Source organism: Rhinoderma darwinii, chromosome 3, assembly GCF_050947455.1.
Source record: "Rhinoderma darwinii isolate aRhiDar2 chromosome 3, aRhiDar2.hap1, whole genome shotgun sequence".
NCBI classification, from domain to species: domain Eukaryota; kingdom Metazoa; phylum Chordata; class Amphibia; order Anura; family Rhinodermatidae; genus Rhinoderma; species Rhinoderma darwinii.
The window spans coordinates 136877782-136884577 of NC_134689.1; positions in this window are offsets into that span (position 1 = coordinate 136877782).

Genomic DNA, 6796 nt, shown 5'->3' on the forward strand with positions numbered 1-6796 from the left:
AAATGAACAGACAGGACATTTCACCATTGGGTATGCAGGAGTCCAGGAAGGTAAGACAGTGCTGCAAAAGTCACTGCCCTCCAGCAGCTCTGACCAGGAGGCAGAAATCATGGCACTCGCAGAAGCATGTAAGTTGGGCACAGGTAAAAGGGTGAACGTCTATACAGACTCAAGGTACACCTTTGGAGTCGCACACGATTATGAGACAATATGGCGAGCAAGAGGCTTTCTGACTTCAGCAGGCAAACCAATACAACACTGGTTTACCCCTGGTTTTCATAACACAGCTGCTCGACATGTAGAGGGTTGCCTGACATGCTCCAGACACAACACCGTAAAATGACAAAAACACCCAGTAAGCACATGCCTTGCCCTGATTACCCCTTCCAGCGACTGCAGGTGGTCTACATACAGCTACCCAAGTTAGGTATATATGAATATGTAATCAGCTCAGAGCAAGGTACAAATCCAGCTGAAAAGAGTAACAAGTGCAAATAAAATGTACCTAGTAACTACATATTTCTATGTGCCCTGTCCAGAGGGACAAATAAGTTTTTCTTATATAAAGGTATTTGTTTGTTTGTTTGTTTGCTTGTTTGTTTGATTGATTTGATGTATAGGACTTGTCAATGAACTGATGGAACCCAAACCTGAGGGGTGATAGCATGAGATTGGTGATAGTGTTTTTTTATTAGTTGAGACCCTATTGTCTGAGGTTTATAATTAAAATGTATGTAAACATGCCGCAGTGCTGCAAATTACAACGTGAGGTGTTTTATGTGGAGTTATGAGGTGAAGGTCAATGGTTGTTGTCACTCATAAGTAAGAAGTACATGGCAGCAATGAGAGCCCAGAGGTTATGTGACCTGGGTGTCTTAATTTTGAGAAAGATGTTGCCCAAGACCTGTTATATCTGCAGGGGTAAAAGTCCCATTAGGACAGTAAGTGACAGTGTGACACAATTATGACCAATATGTACCATGGCAGGATAAGTTTGGATTATTGCCTATATTAGTAGGTTTAGCAGTAAAGAATGCTCATAATATAGAGAAAGTGGCCGACAGATTGGACACTGTTACAGATTATGTGTTTGATGTTTGGAATGCTGCCCAAGGGGGCATTTGCCAAGCAGTTGGCCCAGCCTGTTGCCATTGTATAGACATGTTTGTCATTATGCAGAACAAGTATGACCATAGAGCAAGCTAAGAAAATAAAGTCCATAACGGGGATAAACCCTCTTTTAAGTACCTGGCTTTGGTAAATGTGAAAGTGATTAAAATAATGTTTAAATGAATTCATTTTGTGCAGCAGCTATCTTGTCTGGAGACACCATCTTGTTCTTATGTAGTGAATAAGAAAGACATTGTACCTTTAAAACAAGTCTATTAATGCTGATTTCGTATGTTATTAAAGCTATCTTTGACCTTGGTTCCCATGAGAAACTCAAAGGGAAGAAATATTGCTTAGTGATTATTGATGTATTGACCAATTGGGTAGAAGTATTCCCCACAGCAAGCCCAGATGCTATCACAGTCGCTAAAGCATTGGTCAAGGAGATAATACCTAGGTTTGGGATACCTGAAAATATATATAGCGACAATTGGATACTAAAAAACATACTCAAGAAAACAATGGAAAGACTGGGAAGAGTTGGGTATATTGTTTATCATTAGTAGACTCCTACAGCATCAGGTTTGACCCCTTTTGAAATGATGTATGGTAGACCATTTGTAATACCCCATTTAAAACCAATCTCTAGGATGGATGAGGAGTCTGATTTTACATTTGCTGAATAAATGGCAAAAATGTTAACCAACAAGGAAGTTTCTATCTCTAATTGTATTCCAGGTGACCCTGTACCTGACCTGTGAAGCCAGGAAATTGGATCCTGATCAAAGTTATAAAAAAAAGACACTGGTATCATCCTCGTTGGGAAGGACCATATCAGGTTCTACTTACCACACCTACGGCCATACAGATAGCCAAACGTAACTCTTGGATACACTTATCACACTGTAAGGTAGTTAGGGAATTGCCACTATCCTCCTAGGCTATAAGAGACTGATTACAAAGGGTGGTCATTTGTTAGAAGTGACTGGTCTCAAACTTCAGCGAAGAAAACATCCAGAGCCTGGGAGGAGACAGGGCAAAATGTTATAAGTTATCCAAGGTATCCTATGGGGGTCCAAGGTTTGTCAATCTAAGGTATGGGATCCCTGGGAAACAGGGTCGGGGGAAAGGATTCCCTATAGACTTAGCTTGGAGGGGTTAAATATTTTAATTTCACTGAAGGTGAGATGGCAATATAATGAAAACAAGAGATGGGATCCCGCAGCTAACATTAATTCAGGAACTCCAGGTCAATGGAAATGGAATGTTGTTAGCATTAACTTTAGTGAAGGACAAACAGCCACATTGCAGGTAGACTTTTGTGACTTACTCAGAACTGGAAACAATGGATGGTTAAAATGTAATCTAAATAGGAGGAGAATCAGCCAAGTTAACAAGGTCAGGCAAATACATCTATGCTATACAAACACATAAAGCTAGGATGTGCAGTCATGGACTTTTGGTTGTATGGATTACGGCTATGCCCGACTATGGATATTATGCCAGTAATTCCTCTATAAAAGAAAGGTTAATTATTATTATGAAACCTACCTCTCCCTGTACAAATTCCATCAAATGTAGCCAGCCATTTTTGATAGGAGCTGATGTTTCAGGTACTGACCCTATAGTTTTAAGACAATTTAGGCTTTTTACACACTGATGTCTTCCGGAAGTCAACATCTGTTAATGCTCTGTTGCATGCCTCATTAGCCCACACTCCATCCATCATTAAAGCTATCCCGGTTGGCCAGTTTCTCAGGATGAGGCGGATCTGCTCCTCCGATGCCCTATGCGAATAGCAATCCAAAGATCTCAAGTCTAGGTTTAGAGACAGGGGCTACAGTAATAGAACCATTAAGTCAGGGTATAGAAGAGCAAGAGCAACCCCCCGTAGTGATCTCTTGAGATCCAAACAACAATGTGTGAGTGACCCAGGTGTACGATTCATATCTACATATAATGGACAGTGGAAAAACATTGGCCCATCTTGAGATCCGAACCACAACTGGCTCAAAACGTATCGGAGAGACCTATGATGAGAGCCAGATGGGCAAGAAATTTGAAAGATTTCCTTATCAAAGGGCATTATATACCTCATCAGTTATGTTCGTTTGGTTCCCGTGGACCCAGAAAGGGATGCTACCCTTGCGGAGATTGTAGATCCTGCGCTAATATCTGTCGGGCAACCGACTTTTCGTCAGTTGATGGAAAGAGGCACTTTGAGATCAGAGAATACATCTCATGCAGGACGACCTTGCCCAGACACTTTAAGTTACATCATGACTAGAGATGAGCGAACTTATCAAAAGTTCGGTTCGGCTAGTTCGCCGAATTTCACAAAAAAGTTCGGTTCGGACCGAACTAGTTCGGACCGAACCTGTCACTTCCCTGCGCCGAGCATGCTACTGTCCGGGGTGCTGATAGAGTTAATGGGCTGCACTAACTCTTTCAGCAACCTTGACAGTACATGCTCGGCGCGCGGAAAATACAATTTAAATGTAATAAAAAAATAAAAATTATACGTTCGTACTTACTTTACTCCTGTCCGGCCTCCAGCGATGACGTTTCATCCCTTTCGCCGCTGCAGCCAATCACAGGCTGTAGTGGCTATCACGCACGTCAGGATGACGCTTCATCCCACGTGACCGCCTCTGCAGCCAATCACAGGCTGCAGCGGCGACATGGATGAAACGTCATCGCTGGAGGCCGGACAGGAGGAAAGTAAGTATGAACGTATTATTATTTTTTTTTGGCATGTATGTATGTATGTATGTATGTTGGCATGTATGTATGTATGTATGTATGTATGTTGGCATGTATGTATGTTGTCATGTATGTATGTATGTATGTATGTATGTATGTATATCTGTGCATGTATGTTGGCATGTATGTATGTATGTATGTATTTATGTTGGCATGTATGTATGTTGTCATGTATGTATGTATGTATGTATGTATATCTGTGCATGTATGTTGGCATGTATGTATATATGTGCATGTTTGTATGTATATTTGCATGTATATATTTGCATGTATGTTTGCATGTGTGTATGTTTGCATGTATGTATTTTTGCATGTATGTTGTCATGTATGTATGTATGTATGTATGTTGTCATGTGTGTATGTATATTTGTATGTATGTTTGCATGAATGTATGTATGTATGTTTGCATGTATGTGTGTTTGCATGAATGTATGTTTGCATGTATGTATGTATGCATGTTTGTATGTATATTTGCATGTGTGTATATATATATATGTATGTATGTTGTCATGTATGCATGTATGTATGTATGTATGTATGTTGTCATGTATGTATATATGTGCATGTATGTTGGCATGTATGTAAATATGTGCATGTGTGTATGTATGTATATTTGCATGTATATATTTGCATGTATGTATGTTGTCATGTATGTATGTATGTATATATGTGCATGTATGTTTGCATGTATGTTGGCATGTATGTATACATGTGCATGTTTGTATGTATATTTGCATGTATATATGTTTGCATGTATGTATGTATGTATGTATGTATGTTTGCATGTATGTATGTTGTCATGTATGTTTGTATGTATGTTGTCATGTATGTATGTATATATGTGCATGTATGTATGTTTGCATGTTTTTATTTTTGCATGTATGTTTGCATGTATGTTTATATATATGTGCATGTATGTAATTATGTTTGCATGTATTTATGTTTGCATGTATATTTGTGCATGCTTGTATATATGTATGTATGTATCTTTGCATGTTTGTTTGTATGTATGTATGTTTTCATGTGTGTGTGTATGCATGTATGTATGATAGTTTTCATGTATATGTGTGTATGTTTGCATGTATATATGTGCATGCTTGTATGTATGTTTGTATATATGTATGTATGGCCATGTATGATACTGTCTGCTGGCGCCCTGTATCTAAGTCAACTTCGTGGCAGGCTTCTATACATGGTATAACAGTCAGTATCACACATTAAACTGAATCTAAGCCTACGACATGTTTTATTTCATTTTTTTTTTATTTTTTACAGGTTTGGTGTTTGGACTACGTCGGTTTCGAGGACTACTTAGATTACGTTTTTTTTTTCTACAATAAAATGGTTAATGAGGGTTGTGTTGGGGGTGCTTTATTTCAATAAAATATTTTATCTATGTCTTTGTCTTTTCTTTTCAAATTTTATTACTACCACTTTAGTAATGGCCGCTGTCTGAGTGACAACATCCATTACTAAGGCGAGGCTTAGTGTTAGCCGGTGCAGAGGCTAACACTAACCACCATTATTACCCCAGTACCCACCACCACCAGGGGTGCCGGGAAGAGCCAGGTACGATCCAGTACCCGACCATCTGTTGTGATGGTCGGGCTCTGGGGCGGCCGCAGGCTGGTATTATGAGGCTGGGAATGGTCAAAAACAGTGGACCTTCCCACCCTTGTAATGCTAGGCTGCTGCTGCTGTGTTGTATCTGGCTGGTTATAAAAGTGGGGGGGACCCCACGTCATTTTTTTAAAATTATTTATTTATTTAATTTTTTTTTTTAAAAAGACATGGGGTTCCACCCAATTTATCATAACCAGCCACATACAACACAGTGTTATTAGCCTGGGAATGGACAAAACCAGTGGCCCTTCCCACCAATTGTAATGCCAGACTGCTGCGGCCTTGCATATGGCTGGTTATTAAAAATGTGGGGGACCCGTCTATTGCTAAATTTGTTAAATTAAAAAAAAAAAAACGACGTGGGGGTCCCCCCCATTTTTATAACCAGCCCGATACAACACAGCAGCAGCAGCCTAGCATTACAAGGGTGGGAAGGTCCACTGATTTTGGCCCTTCCCAGCCTCATAATACCAGCCTACGGCCGCCCCAGTACCCGACCATCACAACAGATGGTCGGGTACTGGATCGTACCAGGCTCTTCCCGGCACCCCTGGTGGTGGTGGGTACCGGGGTAATAATGGGTGGTTAGTGCTAGCCTCTGCACCGGCTAACACTAAGTACCGCCTTAATAATGGACGCTGTCAATCAGCCAACTGCCATTATCTAGGCACTAATAAAGTTAAAAAAAAACACAAAGACAATTCTTTTTTTATTGAAATAAGAAATCCCCAACAAAACCCTCGTTAACCATTTTATTAAAATTTGAAAAAACGTAGATCTACGCAGTAGTCCAACGAATCGAAGATGTAGTCCAATCGGTACATCAAAATCTGCAACAACATAAAAAAACTGTTATCAATGTGAACAATAACAATACTTCTCACCTACACACATATATACACGCACACACACACAACCATACACAAACACACACATATACACAAACACATATACACACACATATAAAAACAAACACACCCATATATACACAAACACACACACATAAACACACACCCATATACACAAACACACACATATACAAAAACACACACACACACAAACATCTACACACAAACATATATACAAATACACCCATATATATACACAAACACACACATAAACACACACCCATATACACACATATACACAAACACACACATATACAAAAACACACACACAAACATCTACACACAAACATATACACATACACCCATATATACACATACACAAACACACCCATATATACACAAACACACATAAACACAAACACACATATAAAAACAAAAACAGACAAAGACAC